Here is a 21293-nt window from a genome sequence, read left to right as displayed (position 1 = left end):
GCTTTCTGCCACCACTGGGTGCCGCTCTTCAGCACCAATCATGCAGAACCCTTTTGTCTGCAAATAGTGGAAAATCAAATAATAGAAATCTTGACCAAGCTTAAGCAAAAAAGAGCACTTATAGGGCGGTGCCTGTGGCTCAACGGAGTAGGGCGCAGGCCCCATATGCCGGAGGTGGCGGGTTCAAACCCAGCCCCGGCCGAAAACTGGAAAAAAAAAAACAAAAACACTTATAAACCTACTGAGCTGTCATGGAGCTCAGCTATGGGTTGGTGTCTAGGGCTTGGGTGAAAATGAGCTGGCCTTGGAGGTGTAAACACTTGGCCTCTCTCCCGAGGTGTCCCGTTCACCGTCTCTTCCATCAATATCAGCTTTACTGTTTCTCAGTGCCTGTGGTTGAAAATGGTCACCTGAGAGCTACTGAATTTGTTCTCTCTAAGGTCCCATTTATAGAATTTCCAGGGAAAAAAAGCTGTGGGTAGGCTCGGCGCCTTCAGCTCAGTGAGTAGGGTGCCAGCCACATACATCGAAGCTGGCGGGTTCCAGCCCTCCCAGGCCTGCTAAACAACAATGACAACTGCAACCAAAAAAAAAAAAAAAAACAAAAACCAGCCAGGCATTGTGGCAGGTGCCTGTAGTCCCAACTACTCAAGAGGCTTAGGTAAGAAAATCACTTAAGCCCAGGAGTTTAAGGTTGCTGTGCGCTGTGATGCCACAGCACTTTACCAAGAGTGACATAAAGAGAATCTGTCTCAAAGAAAAAAAAAAAAAAGCTGTGGGTAGAAGCCCATCTTCAGAACAAATGAGGAAGAGAGACAAAATCCTATGGATAGCAGAGGAGAAAGACGCATCCTTGTAAACCCCGTGGGAAACCATTTCAGAAGAGAATTAAAGGGAGGTGTCACTGGCTCCCCATCTTTTCCTTCAGTCTCACTCCACCGCTGACTTTACTCTCTCTCTCTCTTTCTCATGAGGCATGCCAAGTCTTTCAGAAATAAAAATCACACACACACACACACACACACACATATGCAGGAGCCGTTGTTAAGTGGAACTCTAAAATAGCAAATTAAGTGTTGCAGGCCTCATCACTTTATTTATTCATTGAAGTTTCCTGGGAGAAAAGACCAGGAAAGGTTTCCCCAGTTCCCAAACTGCATGGAACTGCTGTTGTGTGATGCTCCACAGATTGTAATTATTAACTCAACCTCTCTCTCCCTCCCTGGACTGTACACATTGCGCAGGCAGACTTGTGGCAGTGTCGTTCATAGCCAGCTCCCTTATGTGTAAGACAGTGTCTGGACATAGAATAGGCGATCAGCAAATATTGGATAAGTGGAGTGAATGAACACAGGTGAATGATGTTAGCGTGTTCTCCTAATGCCAGCTCACTGATGAAAGCATTACTCTACCAATTTTGATACCAATAATCATAGTGAACAATGTTTTTTTCCCAAAAGTATGATCAAAGAGATTGTCGCGTAAGTAACTTTGATTCACAGATTGCTCTCTCCCTTTCTCTCCGTGTTTCTTTAATTTATTATCAGTAAATTATTAGTAATTCTTTTTTTCCACTTGTTTCTCCAATCTGCCCTCTCTTTTTATTTCAAAGTGAACTTTCTTGCTCTCAGATTATGCTGAGACTTTCCAAACCAGCCCCGTCTCTCAGATGTTAGGGTCAGATTAGTCATCCTTAAATGTCCGTGTTGCCATCTTCCTCCGTTGTTGTCTGTCTTTTTTTTTTTTTTTCTTTTTTGAGACAGAGTCTCATGATGTCACTCTTGGTAGAGTGCCCCGTGGCGTCACAGCTCACAGCAACGTCCAACTCCTGGGCTCAAGCAATTCTCTTGCCTCAGCCTCCTGAGTAGCTGGGACTGCAGGCACCTGCCACAACACTTGGCTATTTTTTGTTGCAATTGTCATTGTTGTTTAGCTGGCCCCAGGCCAGGTTCAAACACGCCACCCACAGTGTATGTGGCTGGAGCCATAACCACTGTGCTAGCCGTGCTGAGCCCACTGTTGTCTTTCTATAGGATAAAGACTTGAGGACGGTATTCAAGGGTCTCTGTGTCTGAATCTCTGCCTCCTTTCTCAATATTTAGTTCTTAAGTGTGATACTAAAGTCGCATTTGACTTCTGCAGTTACAAAAGATACAATATACAAGATAAACAAGCATGATCAGTATATATTGAGTATTACGATTTCAGTAATTTTCTTTTCCTTTTGTAAAATGTGTACATGTTTCTTGAGCACCCTCTGTATTTTGTGGGGCCCTGTGCAAAATGACAATATGAGTTTCCTTGTTCGAAAATGATTAGGAATTTTGGAATGGCGGTCGTACAACATTAAACCAAGCATAGGGCCCTTCTAAAAACAAAGCTCTGTGATAGCACAGGCCTGGGACAAAACACGCTATGTTTATTCCAGATTCAAGTTTTTATGCATGTTATTCTATAATCCCCTTTATCATCCAACCCTGGGAGATTCTCACTTAAGAATTTAAAAGTCTTATTCTTAGTAAAGCATCACAAGAACGGAGAAGCATGAATCCTATGTACTCAATTTTGATATGAGGACAATTAATGACAATTATGGTTATGGGGGGGGAACAGAAAGAGGGAAGGAGGGAGGGGGGTGGGGCCTTGGTGTGTGTCACACTTTATGGGGGCAAGACATGATTGCAAGAGGGACTTTACCTAACAATAGCAATCAGTGTAACCTGGCTTATTGTACCCTCAATGACTCCCCAACAATAAAAAAAAAAAAAAAGAATTTAAAAGTCTAATATTTCTGCCCTTGCTAGTGTTCTCTGTGTGTGTATTTGTTAGTAACATATTGCCCGACATTTTATCTAACTCAAGTATAGATGGCTTCGCTCCCCACTAGATTACTCATGCCTTAAATTACCTTGAATCATCCTTGGTGTCTAGCAACGCCTCAACAAGTAGCAAGGAATCGTTAAATAGTTTTCAAGAAACAGAATAGGTAAATATGCGCGTGAGTGCTCCGTCGCCAGGTTGGCCTTGTGAATCTAAAGTCTTCTGTGAAATCCATAATCTATCATAGCTCACAGTTCCTTCTAGAGGGTCATTTCAGGACCTTGCATTTCACCCTGGACCTCTTAGAACCCTCGGTGGGATATAACTCTACGCTCTGGCAGCCCTCTCTTGTACTTTCAACGTAACACTAAGAACTGTTATAAGAAATATTGTAATCTCATGGGAAAAACTCAAAATGAAGTGAAATTTTGTAGTTCTGAATTTGGAGACTTACAAAGAAAGACCTTGGTCAACCATGAAGCCAGTGAAATGTTAGCCCGCCAAGGAGACCGTGCGATCGCCATCCCATCTCTTGCTTTAAACAGGAGGAAACTGAAGCTGGAGAAGAGAAAAGTGTTGACCTGAGGTCACATAACTATCTATGGGAGGAACAGGGCCTCATCTCCCGAATCCTTGTACGACTCCCAAGACACATCCTGCTGATGTGGGGGCAGACAGGACGTTGGGAGACCTTCTAACCACTCCCTGTAGGTATTTTGCTTGTGTGGAAAGCAGACACTGAACGTAGACACAGCTTATTTAAAATAAAAAATGTATAATTCACTTAGTTTTTTTTTTAAAATTCTGGAACTTGGCATCAAACCATCCAACACTTAAATTACAAACAGAGGTTTTAAAAAATTTTTCAGAATATTATAGGGGTACAAACAGTTTGGTTACATAGTCTTTTTTGCATATACAGAGTTTTCATTGAGACATAGAACTTACCGTATGTGTAGAATGTGGACACAGAATACACAACATGGAGGGAAGAGTGGGTCTGATGGAATGGCGGCTCTTGTGGTTGTCAAGGATGCTGGTTGCTAGGCAGGATACAGAAGATTCTAACAGTAGCAAAGAATCCACGGTAAGAAGGTGTTGCAGAAGTAGTGAAAGCCCACCACCATCTGCTGACGTACCTGGGAGGCTTCTCTCTGCTGCTGTTGCTAAGGGAGCTGGGGTCTGTGCTGAAATTAGGGGCTTTCCATGCTTTGGAGCCTTCTCCGTCCTGCAAAGAAGATTCCAAGAACCAAGATGGTGAACAGGGTTATGGTGATGCAATAATACTGTATCTACCCCCACTCTTTACTCCTGAATAAAATCACTCATCCTTTCCCCATGATTGCTAATGATTTAATTAAAACATAAAAGAAAATATAGTAAGGTTCACAAAAAAAAAAATCACTCATCTATTTCTAAACAATTATCTTTTAGGAGGTTTGAGATTTCTAGAATCAAATCAAAAGAATAACATATATAAGTCAAAAGTGATTTAGGGGCACATGGTCATCCAGCCTGGTGATTTTAAAACTCTTCTCCATGGCGTCCTGCTATTTCCTGAGAGATTACGCTTTTACTGTTGCCTTTTGTGCAATTTTCTTCTTTCCAGGTAAAATTTTTAGTTAAAAATATTTTTTTTTCAGTGCCTTAAAAAAAATTGAGACCATCTAATACTAATGTAGCTCTTCCCTTCATGGGTAAAGAGGTTGGAGCCTAGAGATAGGAATTTCTTAGCATTATTATTTTGAAGTGTTGTTAGAAAAAGACACGTGGGTTTACTCAGTAAAATCTGAGGAGTTATTTTCACCTTCCCACGTAGTGAAGGCAGAACCATTCCTAGAAAGACTAGAATTTGTGGAACATTTGCAAGAAAGAGAGGAAGGTGGCTTTGTGGATGACGGATACGTGGCTGGTACAGTGAGTAAGCATCTTTTATTTTCTTCGTCAGTCACCCTTTTAAAAATAATTTTATATTGTTTCCTTCTGCAAAGATGACTTATCAAATATGTTATAAATTATTTTATGCTTTTAGTAAAGTTTAAGTACAAATTAATTTATGTCAGGAAAAAAAAACCTCATCAGACCATGCATTCCATTGTTCCTTTAGAAAATAGGGCCGTTCTTAGAGGATACAGAGATTGCAGCAAGAGGGCTCAGCAAGTAGTCCAAGCAAGACTGCAAAGAATTTTCTTAAACTAAATGGATGAGTGCAGGGAAGATAAAGAGAAAGTCAATCACCCAATAGGATGGTGTTAAGAAAGCAGTATACGCATGCAATATGGGCAGCACAATGGGAAGGGACATGGTCTTAGCAACTATGATCTTTTTGACTGATGAACTTGAAGGTGGACACACAGATTCCAGTAATTTCTTTTTTTTTTATTAAATCATAGCTGTGTACATTGATATGATCATGGGGCATCATTCACTAGCTTCACAGACCGTTTACCAAGTTTCACATATACCCTTGTAAGATGCACCGCTGGTGTAATCCCACCAATCCCCTTCCCTCTACCCACCTCCCCCCTCCCTAGATTCCAGTAATTTCTTAGTGATTCTTTGAATGATGAAACTTGATGGGCCCATGTAGTGTATTGGATGGAACACGTACAAGAACTAACAATTGCCAAAGAATTGGGAAACACTAAGATATGTAGAATTGTCGATTTGGGACAACAATATTGCTAAAAAGCATTAGAAAGTCTATATTCATTGAAGGCAAAGGCAGCTTTTTTTTTACCTTGAACATCAACAGGAGACACCTCTGGGTTTCACTTAGAGATCCCAGCTTTGTCAGGACAGCCTATTTTAAAGCGCGGATGGATAATAAGCTTGTATGAACAATTCTGGCCTCCAGTTTGGTGCCTCTAAATTCTGAAGTTCTTATAGTAGATCATTCATGTAAAAATATGCTTTGCTGCTTCTTTTCTTTTCCTTCCTCTCTCCCTTACCACCTTTCTTCTCTTTCTTTCTTCTCTCTCTCTCTCTCCCTCTCATTTCAAAATATTACAGGGCCACAAATGTTTCTGGTTACAGGGATCACTTTTGTAGTGACTGAGGCAAGGTTATAAGCAAGCCCCGCACCCAGATAGTGTTCATTGTACCCTGCAGGTGGGCTTTCACTTATTCCCTCTTCCACTTACTCCCTGTTTGATTTACTTCACTCTGTGCATGTGTGTGCTCACTGGTTAGTTCCAATTTAATAGTGAATAATGTGGTGTGTTTTTTCCATTCTTGAGACATCCCACTTAGGAGAATGGTCTCTAGTTCCATCCAAATTGTTGCAAAAGGCCTTAATTCATCCTTCTTTGTCACTGAACAGCATTAGATAGTACATGTATACCACATTTTGTCACTCATGGGCACATGGGTTGATTCTATATCTTTTCTATTATTAATTTTGTACTGCAATAAACATTTGAGTGCCCATGTCTTTTTGATAAAAATGACTTCTTTTCCTTGAGTAAATACCCAGTAGTGGGAATGCTGGATCATATGATAGGTCTACTTTTAGTTCTTTGAAGAATTTCCATGCTGTTTTCCAACTAGGACCCCTGGTTTGTATTCCTGTCAACAGGAATAAGAAATGCAATAAGAAATGCATAAACATTTCTTTCTCTCTGCATCTGTGCCAGCATATACGTTTTTGGATTTTTTAATAAAAGCCATTTTAACTGGGGTAAGATTATATCTCACTGTGGTTTTAATTTGCATTTCCCTGATGATTAGTGAAGATGGGCATTTTTTTCATAAGTTTTTTGGCCACTTGTCTATTTTTTTTTTTACAGAGTCTTACTCTGTCACCCTGGGTAGAATGCAGCACCATCATAGCTCACAGCAATCCTCTTGCCTCAGCCTCCCAAGTAGCTAGGACTACAGGCATATGCCACCACATTCAGCTAATTTTTCTATTTTTAGTAGATACAGGGTCTCATTCTTGCTCAGGCTGGTCTCAAACTCCTGAGGTCAAGCAGTCCACCTGCCTCAGCCTCCCAGAGTGCTAGGATTATAGGCCTGAGCCACAGCACCTGGCCTGTCTATCTTTTGAAAAGCTTCTGTTCATGTGTTTTTCCCCCTTATTAGTGGGGTTGTTCATTTTCTCTTGCTAATTTGCTTGAGTTACTTTTAGATTCTATTTATTAGTCTTTTTTTAGACATGTAGCTTGTAAATATTTTCTCACATTCTGTAGATTGTCTATTTGTTCTGTTGATTATTTTCTTAGCTGTGCAGAAGCTTTTTATAATTTAAAAAAGTCCCATTTATTTAATTTTATTGTTGCTATTATTTCCATTGAGGTTTTCTTCATAAATTCTTCACCTAGGCCTGTATCTAGAAAAGTTTCTAAAAGTTTCTTCTTACATTCTCATGGTTTCATGCCTTACATGTAAATCTTTTATCCATCTTGAATTAATTTTTGTGAGTGATCAGAGATATGAATCCTTTTATTCCATAACATCAAACAGGAGGAACTCCCCCTCCCCCAATTTGTTTTATGAAGCCAATACCAACTTGACACCAGAGCCAGGAAAGGGTATAACTAAACAAACAAAAGCATAAGCCAATATGCCTTATGAATATAGATGTAAAACTCCTCAATAAAATACTATCAAACCAAATTCAACAGTACATCAAAAAAATTGTCCACCATGATCAAGTGGGTGTCATCCCAGGGATGCAAGGATGGTTCAACATACAGAAATCAATAAATATGATTCACTACATAAACATAAGCAAAAACAAAGACTGTATGATCATCTCAATAGATGCAGAGAAAGCACTTAAAAAATTTAGCACCCTTTCAAAAAAAAAAATTTAGCACCCTTTCATGATAAAAACCCTCAACAAACTACACATACAAAGAACATATCTCAAAATTATAAAATCCATATATAATGAACCCATAGCCAACATCATACTGAATGGAAAAAAGTTGAAAGCATTCCCACTAAGAACTGGAGCAGGAGAAGGGGGCACCATCACTACTTTTATTCAGTACAGTGCAGGAAGACTTAGCCAGAGCAATGACGTAAGAGAAAGAAATTCAGATTGGAAGAGAGGATGTCAAACTACAGCTTTTTGCCGACAACATGACCTTACGTGTAGAAAACTCCAAAGACTCCACCAAGAGACTCCTGGCATTGATAAATAAATTCAACAAAGCCTCTGATTACAAAATCGATGTACACAAATCAGTAGCATTCCTACACACCAATAACAATCAATCTGAGAGTCAAATCAAAGACTCAATACCATTCACAATAACCATAAAGAAGATAAAATACCTGGAATGTGCTTAATCAAAGAGGTGAAAGACCTCTACCAAGAGAACTATAAAACACTGAGGAAAGAAACCACAGATTACACAAACAAGTGGAAAAATACATTGTGCTCCTGGATCAGTACAATCAACGTACTTAAAATGTCCATACTACCCAAAATGTTTACAGATTCAATTCAATCTCCATCCAAATAGCAACATTATATTTCACAGATTTAGAAAAAATAATTCTGTGCCTCATTTGGAACCAGAAAAGAGCCCAAATAGCCAAAGCAATCTTAAGCAAAAAGAACAAATCTGGAGGCACCATACTACTTAACTTCCATCTATACTACAAGGCTATAGTAACCAAAACAGCATGGTATTATCACATGGAGACATACACCAATGGAAAGGACAGAGAACCCAGATATAAAACCATCCACACACAGCCAACTGATCTTAGACAAAGCATACAATAATATACACTTGGAAAAGAAGCCTTGTTCAATAAATGGTGCTGGGACAATTTGATAATTTTATTTCTTCTTTCTTTCTTTGCTTCCTTCCTTCCTTCCTTCTCTGTTTCTTTCTTTTTTTCTCTTTTTCTTTTAAATCGCCATCCTATTGTACGTAGGGAGACAGCTCATAATGTAGACAAAAGTATTGCATTATGAATCAGCGTTCTGACAGATACTTGGTCTATCTCTTGTTTCTCTTCCGGGGGAGGGCCTAAGGTGGCCCTGATTTGACATATTTCATTTCCTATTAAATAAACGTTAATTAAGTAGCCATCACTGGAATAGATATTCATACACACAAAAACACACACATACCCATTTTTTCCTGCATTAAAAAAGAAAAAAAGGTTTTCCTTATTTTTTGTCTTTTTTGCCTCTTCTTTCTACTTCATCTCATTTTCTCTTCTTTTCCCCTAAAATCCTTGGTACATTTATAATTGACTCATACTCTGATTTAATCAGATTAAACACTTTCTGCCTATTGTGTGTGAACATTTACAAGAATACATAGAACTACTGTCTTATCTGGCAAGATACTCTCTCTTATCTACTATTTTATCTGCTTCTGTTTCTGGTGTGGGTATAAGCTACCTGCCATTTTTTGGTCTCTTGAAATCTTGTAATTGCTTGGAAACTATCTTGAAGCTTTGGCGTGAATCTAAATTAGAATCTTGTAACTAGGGGGTTCAGCCAATGTCACACTCCATTAAGTAAGCATTTTACTCAGGTATAAACCAAAATTGACACAAAACAAAATAAAATATTGGAGGTTAAACTATATAGAAACAGTAGGAATTAATCCAATATTGTATGTGTCATATAACAAACATGTTATCTAAAATCCATTAGCTATGGAAATTAATGTAGCTGGTTAACAATTTACAAAATAAGTAGAATCTTTCATAGTGCTATACACTAAAAGTAATTTCAGATGCATCACAAAGTCAAATGCAGAAGCCAAAAACATAAATGTAAGAATGTTTAAATGATATATAATCTAGAGATGAAGAAAATCTCTCTAAGTAAATACCAAAGAGAGAAATCATAAAAGAATATTTTGATTGCATATACACATGTTAAATGCCCCCCCCCCAAAAAAAAGATTACAAAGTTAAAAGGCAAACTAAAAACCAGGAGAAATTTACAACATAAATGACTATGTTTAACATATGTCAAATATAAATAGCTCTTCCAAGCTCTTCTAAATCTATAAGAAAAAAAAGATCACAGTGGAAAATTTGCCAAAGAATGTTATCAGGCAGTTTGCAAAAGAAAACTTACTAATAGTAGTCAATATAGCTACAAAAGCATGTTTGACTCATTGGAAATGTAATGAAGTACTGTTATTACTTAACAAATTAGCAAAGCCTTTTTCCTCCTTTCATAGTATCATCCACTGTTATTAAGAGTATAGTGAAAGTAGGCATGTCTATCATCCTAGCAAGAGTATAAAATGATATGTCTTTCCTGGAGGAAAAAAAATAAATCTGTGATAAAAATGGATTAATTACATAAATATTGAAGCACAATAAGATAATGTGTAGCCATTAAAAATGATTTTCCATATACATACCCACACCAAATTAACAAAACATTGCAAGGGAAAAATCAAGGCACAGAATAGTATTAAACCATGCTCTCATTTTGGCACCTAACGTATTTGCTTATTTTTATTTCTCAAACCTACCTTTTCCTCAGAATTTCCTGGAATGTTTGCTAAAATGTGTTCCCAGTCTGCCACAGACCTCCCAAACTATAGTCTCCAGGAAAGACACCAGGGGAATTTGTGATTATCAAGCCGCCAGGTCATTCTTACATCAAGAAACTGGGTAAATTCTGGTCAAATCTAGTGTTATCTTCTCTTTTGATTTATATCCAAACTGCAGTCCAAGGAGACTCTGGGACCTGTTTCATGTAACAGCTATTTAGTAGCAGAACAGGAGCTAGAATTACGCGTGCTATGTTCCAGATGAGCAATCCTTCTCCAGAGTACCTGGCTTATTCAGCGCAATATTCTTAAATTTAACTCCCAACAAACTCCTTTTCCTTCTGTCAGGTAACAAAACTTCTCAACTCCATTATTTCACATTCTGTATTGACCTTTCTTTGTTGATAGCAAATGGAAAGTTTTCCATTTCCACTGTTCCCTAGCAATGTGACATTTTCAAACAGTAGCACAAAGCTCTTTAAATAGAAAAGGTCCATTTCCACTCTATCGTGACTCAGTAACAGCCACAGGATTCTTCTCAAACTTTCCTAAAAATGTCATCTTTGGGCTGGACTCAAGAGGAACATTTCAGCCAAGGAGACACATTTTCCACTCTGTCAGGAATGAACGAGCATGGGGTTGGAACACAAAGTGTTTTGCAATCCTCAGAAAAGCAATACTTCTCACCAAAACCATGGCAACAACTCCATGAGATGCCATTGGAGCCTGGGATCTTTCAGGAGCCCCATTCTAATTGGAGACCTTGCTGGGGACATCACCTGTGTTGGTGAGAACCATCACCCAGCTGCCTATTGGCCCCGGAAGAGAATGGTAACCTACCTAACTAACTGTTGCCATGGAGACACTGCAGGCTGTGATACCGAGCTGAGCATCCCTTATGTTCAGTTACACGGAGCGGGGGGAGGGGAGCAGGAAATGGGCTTCATATTCTAATAGCTTTGGATTCTTCATTAAAAAAGAGCCTCCCTCCCCCCAACAAATGGAAGCAATGTATTAAAACACAAGGTTTAACATGGCAAAAGTTGTTTTCTCATCCAAATAGTTCCATTTGGAACTTGCACCCATGAGACAGAATTTAAAGCCCAAAATCATGGGTTGGAAATTTATTTGTCACTTCACATTTCTATGGCTCTAGGTGAACATTTATATCCACTGGACCTTAGAGTTATGTGTATAACCTGAGGATGATAATATAGACCCCTTCATGGTTATCAGGAGCTTTCAATGACATGATTTATAGGTAAGCTTCTATCCCTAAGACTGGCACTTTTTAATTCTCAGTAACAATTCGTCCCCTTCAACCTTCATCTCAGGAATTATCAATGCCAGAGAGAAGGGAAAGAAAGAAGGGAACAGAAGACAAAGAACTGCTCTGTGATGAGAATTTTTTGTTTGTTTTTGTTTTTTGAGACCTTCTCAAGCTGTTGCCCGGGGTAGAGCACTGTGGCATCACAGCTCACAGTAACTTCAAATTCTTAGGCTTAAGTGATTCTCTTGACTCAGTTTTCCAAGTAGCTGGGACTACAGGTGCCTGCCACACGCCCAACTATTTTTTGGTTATAGTTGTCCTTGTTGTTTGACAGGCCCGGGCTGGATTCAAACCTGCCAGCTCCAGTGTATGTGGCTGGCGCCCCAGCCTCTTGAGCCACAGGTGCCGAGTCCTGATCTGTGATAACGACTCAACTTCTTCTATTCACCCATGTCCCACCTTGTGCTCTGCACCCTATGTGCTGTGTTCCCCCTGTGGCCTCAGTCCTCCCTTCCTACAAAGAACATAAACTGCCCACAGGGCCTGGGCATGGCCAATGTTTAAGGCAGTGATGACTTTTTAAAAGGTACATGTTAGGCTGGGGACAGTGGCTCATGCCTGTAATCCTAGCACTCTAGGAGGCAGAGTTGGGTGGATTGCCTGAGTTCAGGAGGATGAGGAGACCAGCCTGAGCAAGAGCGAGATCCTGTCTCTACTAAAAATAGAAATAAACTAGTGCACTTGAGCCTGAGAGTTTGAGTTTGCTATGAGCTATGATACCACGGCACTCTACCCAAGACAACAAAGTGAGACTGTCTTACAAAAAGAAAAAAAAAAAAAAGAGTACACATCAGTGTTTTGATCGCAACCTACAGCTCTCTTGCCTTGTTCAGGTTCTGTAACCAGAAACAAATGGGGCACAGAGCAGGGCCTTCTGCTAAAGCAACCATTATCAATACAAAACATGAAGGTATTTGATAACTTCAGTAGAGTTTAGAAGTGGTTAACCCATTACATCCCTCCCAATAGTCCTGTGAAGTTGGTAATTATTTCTTATTAGTTTTACTATTAACTCATAGACTCGTAGACACGGAGCCTTACCCCAGGATACAGAGCTTGGCAGAGTCAAAGGTGAATCTGTGTTTCCCATTTCCAATTCCCTTGACCTTGCTTTTCTTTGGCATTAAGAAAGTCCTGCCTGGGCGGCGCCTGTGGCTCAGTGAGCAGGGCGCCGGCCCCATATGCCGAGGGTGGCGGGTTCAAACCCGGCCCCGGCCAAACTGCAACAAAAAAATAGCCAGGCATTGTGGCGGGCGCCTGTAGCCCCAGCTACTCGGGAGGCTGAGGCAGGAGAATCGCCTAAGCCCAGGAGTTGGAGGTTGCTGTGAGCTGTGTGATGCCACGGCACTCTACCGAGGGCCATAAAGTGAAACTGTCTCTACAAAAAAAAAAAAAAAAGAAAGAAAGGCCTGCCTACCTGTACTGGGCATGTGGCAGAGGTTTCTGTGCAATAAGAGAACTGTCACAATGTCCCTCAATCTTGATAGCTCCCTCCTCTTCAACCTGAAATTCCCGAGACACCTGCACAGTGCACTGGGCCTTTTCTTTCCTGAGTGGCTCTGCTCCCTCTCCCCAGCACAGGCAAGTGACATCTCTTAGATTGCAACCCCAGTGGTGTGCAGAGACGCTTTCACTCCGTTCCCGAGCTGCATGCAGAAAACCCAGTCCTGGCTCTTCACTATACTTGATCTACAGATTTCTAATACATTTTAAAATAATCATTAAACAGGGGACTTCTTCTCTGGCAGAAGAGGCTTTATTCCTGGATTATAGACCATTTAGGAAGCATATCCCTCCTTCTTTGGGGAGGTAGGTGCTTAGAAATTCCTACTCTGATCCTAAAATTCATTTTTGAGAAAAAGCATGGAAAATAATGTGTAAAGAATTATATTTTTTCACAAAAAGTAAGGTAATGTAAGATTCTCCCTACCAGATGTGAAAATCCCTATTAGTCTAGGGCAGTGTAATAGCCCTGGGACAGGAAGAGGCAGCCAGATGAGGGAATCCGAGTGGAGAGCCCCTGACTTCTGAGTAAACAACCACCTTGACATACACATATGACTGCCAACTCTGAGGACAGTGGCCAGAAGAATGCAAAGTAGAACAAAATTGCTTTGGTTCTAGACGTTGAGAAAGATTGACATCCGAATATGAAAACCGTAAGACTTCTGCTGTTGATAAAACACATTAGGATGACATAGAAAGGGCACCATGAACACACTTCCCGTCACCTCCCAAAGACAGCAATATGTCCCAAAAGAAGTGAAGCAAAAACTCAATGGTGACCTCCCACTAGTAGGAGGCTGGAACTGGGAGTGGGGAGAGGCATGGGCCAGAAAGTAACCCCTGCACGGGGCACGTTTAGCAACAGTGGCACGGTGGAGGTTTGCCAAGAGCTTTGGGGACACAAGAGACTGCAAGAAGCTGCAGGCAGGGAGGGCTGGGGGAGCTACTCAGCAAAGCACAGAATGGGCCACACAAGAACAGAGGCCACGGTGGCTGCACGGAGCGCCAGGCTGGTGGTGGCTGGGTTTCCATCTGCAGTATCAGGGCTCTCCCAGCCACAGAGAGGGCTGTGCTCTGGCACCGAAAATTTGCCAGACCCGGAGGACAAGCCACTCAGGGCCAAATTCCATCCCTCTGATCACCCTGGACGTAGCTCTCAAGCCACTCCCTTTAGACATGAAGCAGCCAGGCCTCCAGCTTCAGAGGAGGGGATTACAGCAGCCTCCACGTGATAATAGCCATTCGCCCAAGGGAAAGGGGGAGCCCAGCCACGCTCTGGTAGTGGGAAGAAAATCAGAAAATCTTTCAGGAGAGCTGTTATCATATGTACCAAAGCCTTCAAATGTGACATTTCCTATGACCAAAGTGTTCTTCTGGGATTGATTCTTAAAGTAATATCAAAAATGGAGCTGAAAATTAACTACAAAAAAATGTCCACTGCTATTTTTAATGGTGAAAACTTGGAAATGAACTAAGTATCCAATAATGTCCATTTGGTTCATTGACCTACAGAATAATCCAAACAATAAAAATAAAGAAATATTCTGGGCCAGACGTGGTGGCTCACAACTGTAATCTCAGTGCTTGGGAGGCCGCGGCAGGTGGATTGCCTGAGCTCACAGGTTCGAGACCAGCCTGAGCCAAAGCGAGACCTCCTCTCTAAGAATATCCGGGCGTTGTGGTGGGCACCTGTAGTCCCAGCTGCTTGGAAGGCTGAGGCAAGAGAATCACTTAAACTGAAGAGTTTGAGGTTGCTGTGAGCTGTGGCGCCACAGTATTCTACCAAGGGTGACAAAATGAGACTGTCTCAAAAAAAAAAAAAGGAAAAAAGAAAAGAAATATTCTGAAACTAGTAAAATAGCATATTTGAAGGGTATTAAGTGACTTGGGAATGATAGATTACTAAACTTACAATGTGATCCCACATAAACACATAGACCTCAACTTCATGAACTGTAATATTAACAATAGTTCTCTCTAGTTCAAAGGTGATGCCTCCATCTGTTAGGTCTGCCATACAAAATGCCATAAATTGGGTTACTTATAAGCCACAATAAATTTATTTCTCACTTCTGGAGCCTGGAAAGTCCAAGATCTAGGGGCAGGCAGATTCAGGGTCTGGTGAGACCCCTTTCCAGGTCGCAGAGGTCACCTTCTTGCTGCTTCTTCCCATGCTGCAAGGCAGAGGGCAGCTTCCCAGGCCACTTTCACAAGGACACCAATCCCACCTTCGAGAGCTCTGCCCTCGTGATCACCTCCCCAAAGGCCCCACCTCCTAACACTACCAATGTAGGGGTTAGGATTTCAGCATGCAACTTTTGAGGGGACACAAACACTCAAACCACAAGACATAAGTACTTTTGTTCCTGGAAGTTTTTCTTATTTGTCAAAGTTTTGCAGCCTTTGGGCATTGAGCACATGTTGTTTTTGCTTTTCACTACTTTATCTTTTGTGCTACATTCTAAAAGCGTGGTTCAGCACAATTTTCTTCTGTTCTTTCAGCTTGCTAATTCATTTTTAGCTATATCTGTCTTGATACTCAGCCACCCATTCGAGTTTGCCTATTTTAATGAACTAAATTTACTTTAATCTTTATTATATTTTGAATGTTTTAATGGTGGTAAAATAACACAACGTAAAATTTACCATCTTAATTATTTTTAAGGGCTATTCAGTGGCATTAAGTGTGTTCACATCGTTGTGTAACCATCACTAATCTCGCAGAACTGAAGCTCTGTACTCCCCACTTCTCTGCCCCACCCACACCGTTCTACTGTCTCTGTGAATTTGACGTAGCTGGGTGCCTCATATAAGTCAAATCATACAGTGTTTGCCCTTATTTCACTGAGCATATTCTGAAGGCTCTTCTGTTTTGCAACAAGTATCAGAATTCCCTTCCTTTTAAAGCTGAATGAGATTCCATTATATATATGAGCGACATTTTGTTTATCTGTTCATCTGTGTATGGAGAGTTGGTATTGTTTTCGTATCTGGCTATCGTGAATAATGCCTTCATGAACATGGGTGAGGGATGAGAAATGACCTGTTGGGTGCAATAGTATTCAGGTGAAAGTTACCACTAATATCCCAGAATTCATCACTCTGTGCTATAACCATGTAAAAAAACTAGAATTATACTCCATAAATCTGTTGAAATTTTAAAAAGAAAGAGAAAACAAGAAATAGTACAAATGGGAACTTAGAGCCTAAAAATGAAGAAGTTGACATTACAAATCAGTGAGCAAAGGAGATTTTTTTTTTAAGTATAAGTATTCAACATTTATTAATAACATAAACAAAATACTTCGGGAGTTTCTTGTTTTCATTCTTGAGACAGTCTTACTCTGTCACTCTGACTAGAGTGCTATGGTGACATAGCTCACTGCAACCTCAAAGTCTTGGAGATTTTTTTTTAATAAAAAGCATTTACAGGCTCAGAGCCTGTAGCTCAGCAGCTGGGGTGCCAGCCACATACGCCAAGGCTGGAGAGTTCGAACCAGCCCGGGCCTGCAAAACGACAATAACACTACAACAAAAAAATAGCCCGGCATTGTGGTGGATGCCTGTAGTCTCAGCTACTTGGGAGGTTGAGGCAAAAGTTTGAGGTTGCTGTGAGCTGTGATGCCATAGCACTCTACTGAAGGTGACGTAGTAAAACTCTGTCTCAAAAAGAAAAAAAAAAAAGCATTTATATGTAGTTTGCCAACTATTTGGAATAAGTTAGAGTTATAGCCTATCAGTTTGTGTGGGGAATAGTGCTTGCGTACAAAAAGGCCAGAATAAAGAGCCCCCGTAGGACGCTGCACAAAGCAATCTTATGAACCCGGAGTTTAGGGAAATTAACCTGGTAATGCTGTGTAAATGCACTTCTACTAATAAAGGTGTGAGATGATCTAGTCTAGATATGATTTGGTGATTCTTAACTTTTGTAAGTCCCAGAGACTTACTAAAATCTGATAAAAGTGATAAATCAGTCCATAGAAGTCTACACACACACACACACATACATACACGCACACACACACACTCACGAGCATCATTTTTGCATACAGCCTCAGGGAATTAACAGAGCTCTTGAAGACAAGCTCTTTGGGGGAATTTATTTTGCACTCAGGAAAATTGAGCTTATCTCCCCAACTATACATTTAGGCTGTAAGAATAGTAACCATCCTCTTCACCACTGTATGCCAAAGGCAAGCAATGTCTTTCCCATGGTAGGTGATTGAATATGTGTTAAATGATTGAGTGGATGTAATGAGTGAATACTTTCAATCTAACTATAGAAAAATCTGCAAATTATTAACCAAAAAAAAAGAGTATGGAAACGAGTGATGCCAGTTGGCCTGTCCTGGCTCCTCTGTAAGGTCATTCTTCTGCTGTTTGTAATGTCATTTCTATCCCTACTTCTTTTTACCTTCCCCTGTCCCTCTCTGACAAATCTACTGCCAACAGAGAGCCTACTAATAAGGATGGGGGACAATCTAGCCGAGACCTGAATTGGTGATTCTTAACTTTTGTAAGTCCTAAAGACTTGCATGAAATCTGATAAAAGTCATAATCAGATTTTAGGAATTTTGCAAAAAGGTTTTTGAGCTCTACCTACTTAAAGATGATGCCCCAAATCAATGTCCTCGTCCTAACTTCTCAGCCTGTCTCCAATCCCATGTCTCAGTTACTTCGGAGGCACTTTATCGTTTACCCGTACCCCCAAATTTCAGATGGTCTAAACTGAAACTTATCATTTTTTCAGGCTTCTTTTTCAACCTCATTATAATGGAACCCTAATGTGTTGTCTCAGAACCCTAACATTTTCAAGCTTTTGGATTAGAGATGCTTAAATTTTGGAGGCTTTGGCTCTGTCCAGAAATTCTGTTGGATGCTATGGACCCCTCCCGAGGAAAGAAGCGCACATTTGCTGACATAGTCGCACACACAAAAAGTTGAATTCTCTACAGCCCATCTAAATGTTTCAGGCTAACGACTCCTTTGGTAGACAGTGACACATATTTCTATTCCCCTTCTACCTCCACATTCTTCCAGTTTTTTTGTTGTTGTTGTTCAAAATGTTTTGCATCTTTTTCTCTTTCATTTCTGTGTCTCCTGGCTTCATCCAACTCAATTAAAGTCAAAATAGCTAAATGCCCAGAGAACTTCATTCTAACAGTAGGAGAGGTCCATAAGTTTTTCTCTGTGTTGGATTCAGACCCAGGACACTGAAAGACAAACTCATTAAGAATTCTTCCTTAGAACTGGTGAAATGTGTAGAATGTTTTAGTTGATGGAGAACTTGGAAAACAACTCATTCCTATCACAACATTTTTATAGAATTCACCAAGAAAACCATCTGAGACTGGATATTTTTGTATATGTGTATAGGGGATAGAAATTTTTCATAATCAATGCAATTTATTTAATGAATATAATCTTACTCAGATTTTATGTTTTTCCTCTCAATTTTGGTATGCTGTGGTTTTCAAAAATTTTTCTACTTTACTGAAGTTGTTAAATTTATTGGCACAAATTTGTTAGTAATATTCTCTTCTTATCTTTTTTTTTTTTCTGAGACAGTCTCACTCTGTTGCCCTGGGTAGAGCGCTGTGGCATCACAGCTCACAGCAACTCATGTTATCTTTTTAATGTCTTTGGTATGCAGTTACAACCTATTTTTAAATTCCTGATATTCATAAATGTTATTCTTTTTTTTCTTAATCAGTCTAGTTAGAGGTTTGTCAATTTTGCTAACCTCTGCAAAGCACTAGCTTTTGGCTTTGTTGATTTTCTCTGTTTTCTACTTTAAAGATTTGTGCTCTAATCTTTATTTTTGTTTAACTCCTATTTACTTTGGCCACACTTTTTCAGAATCTCAAGGTAGAATATTAGTTCATTGACTTAAAGACTTTCTCCTTTTTTAATATAAGCATTTGAAACTCTAAGTTTCCCTCTAATCACTGCTTTATCTTATAAATTGTTAATATTTATACTTGCAATATGGAATACATTTTAATATGTTGTATATTTATTACCATCCAGCTTAAAGTATTTTTGATTTCCCTTGAGATTTCTTCTTTTACCTATGCATTCTTTAGAAGTATATTGTCAAGTATTTTCCTCAGCAGCATATTGCCTTGGATTTGTAATTAATGTCAATGTGATCAGAGAATATACTTTACGTGATCTCAATTATTTCAAATTTATTTTTACAAAATCTTGTTTTATGGCCTAGTCTGTCTTGGTGAATATACACCATGTGCTTGAAAGAACGTTTATTCTGTACTTGTTGAGTGTATTGCTCCACAAAATTCATTAAATCAAGATGTCTGATATTGCTGTTCAAATTCATATGGTTTTAGTGATGTTGCTATTCATTCTATCAACTGTTGAGAGAGGAGTCTTAAAATCTCCTGCTTTGACTTTGAAATTGTTCATTTATCCCTTTAATTCTGTTCATTTTTAATTCTGTTCATTTAATGCTGTTCAAATTTTTGCTTCATGTATTTTGAGGTCCTGTTATTTGGTGATATCTATTTATTCATATAATTGCTTTGTCTTCCTGATGAACTGTCCCTTTTATAATTGTGAAGCGTTCATCTCTAGTATTATTCTGATTTGAACTCTATGTTATCTAATATTGGTAAAATTATTCCATTTTTTTTATGCTTACTGTGTGTATGGTATGTCTTGTATCCACTTACTTTTGGCCAACCTGAGTCTTTATCTATTATGTGTGTTTCAGACAACAGATAATTGAATATTTCTTTTTTTTTTTAATTCCTTCTGATAATCTCTATTTTACATAAGTGTTTTGACTATTGCAATTTAAAGTAATTATTGATGTGACTGAATTTAGAGCTACCATTTCATTGTTTGTTCTTTAGTTTATTCCTTTACCTTTGGTTCCCATCTTTCCTCTTTCTTATTTTATTTTGGATTATTTAGTAGTTTTTAAGCATTGCATTTGAATTTACTGAGTTTTTTTTTTTTTCAGTTTCACTTCTGTTGTGTTTTTATTAAAAAGATTAAAGAATGTTTTAAGGATTACAATGTAATCATCAATCTTGCACGATCTACTTATAGTTAACTTTACCCCACTGCATGTAAAGCGTAGAAACTCTGCAGTCACAGGGGCTCTTTATATTGTAGCTGGCATCTGGCGTCTATATTACTTTCATGTGCCTTATGAGCATCTCGAGACAATGTTATAATTTTTTCTCTAATGAGTTATATATATATATTCTTAAAACAAAGTAGAAAAATAAAAATATTTCATATTGATTCAGATCTTTGCCATTTATGACACTCTTTGTTCATCCCTGAATATCCACATGCTCTTCTGATACCATTTCCCTTCAGCCTGAAGAATTTATTTAAGCATTTCTTGCAAAGAAGCTGCTGGCAAGAAATTATCTTATTTTTTTAACCCTATTTTTTTCTTCAGCTTCATTCCTAGAGGACATTTTCTGTTGTTGACAAATTTTTGTGCGTGTGTTTCCACTTTTGTTGGAACAAAAACACAAAACGCACTGTTTTGCTTTTTATCTTCCAGCTTCTATGGTTTCTGAAGAAAAGTCTGTGGTTATTTAAATCCACATTTTCCTTTATACATTGTGTTTTCCCTACCTATTTTTAAGATTTTTCTCCTTGTCTCTGATTTATAGCCGTAGGATTATTATGTATCTAAGTGTGGTTTTCTCTGAACATGTTTGGTTTGGGATGTTTGAACTTTTTGAGCCTGTAAATTTATTTATTTCACAAAATTTGGGACATTTTTAACCATTATTTCTTCCTCTGCTCTTCTTCTGGAACTTTAATTACCTGATGTTAGAGTTTTAGATACTGTCACACAAGCCCCCTGAGGCTCTGTTCAGTTTTTCTTTGTTCATTCTGATCTATCTTCAGGTTTAAGACTCAATCCTTTGATATTCTTCTATTGAGAATATCGAATAATTTTTTAATTTCAGATATTACACTGAGTTTTAATGTTTCCATTTGGCTTCTTTTTATAAATTCTATTTTGCTTCTATTTCTCATTTCAAGTATGCTTTCTTTTACTTCAACATAGTTGAAAAAGTTGAAAATGAATACTTTAAAGTCCTTGTCTTGTAATTCCAACATCTGGCTCATCTTGCAGTTAACATCTGTTTATTGTCTTT

This window comes from Nycticebus coucang, chromosome 18, assembly GCF_027406575.1.
Source record: "Nycticebus coucang isolate mNycCou1 chromosome 18, mNycCou1.pri, whole genome shotgun sequence".
NCBI classification, from domain to species: domain Eukaryota; kingdom Metazoa; phylum Chordata; class Mammalia; order Primates; family Lorisidae; genus Nycticebus; species Nycticebus coucang.
Note: the sequence above shows the minus strand (reverse complement) of the source record.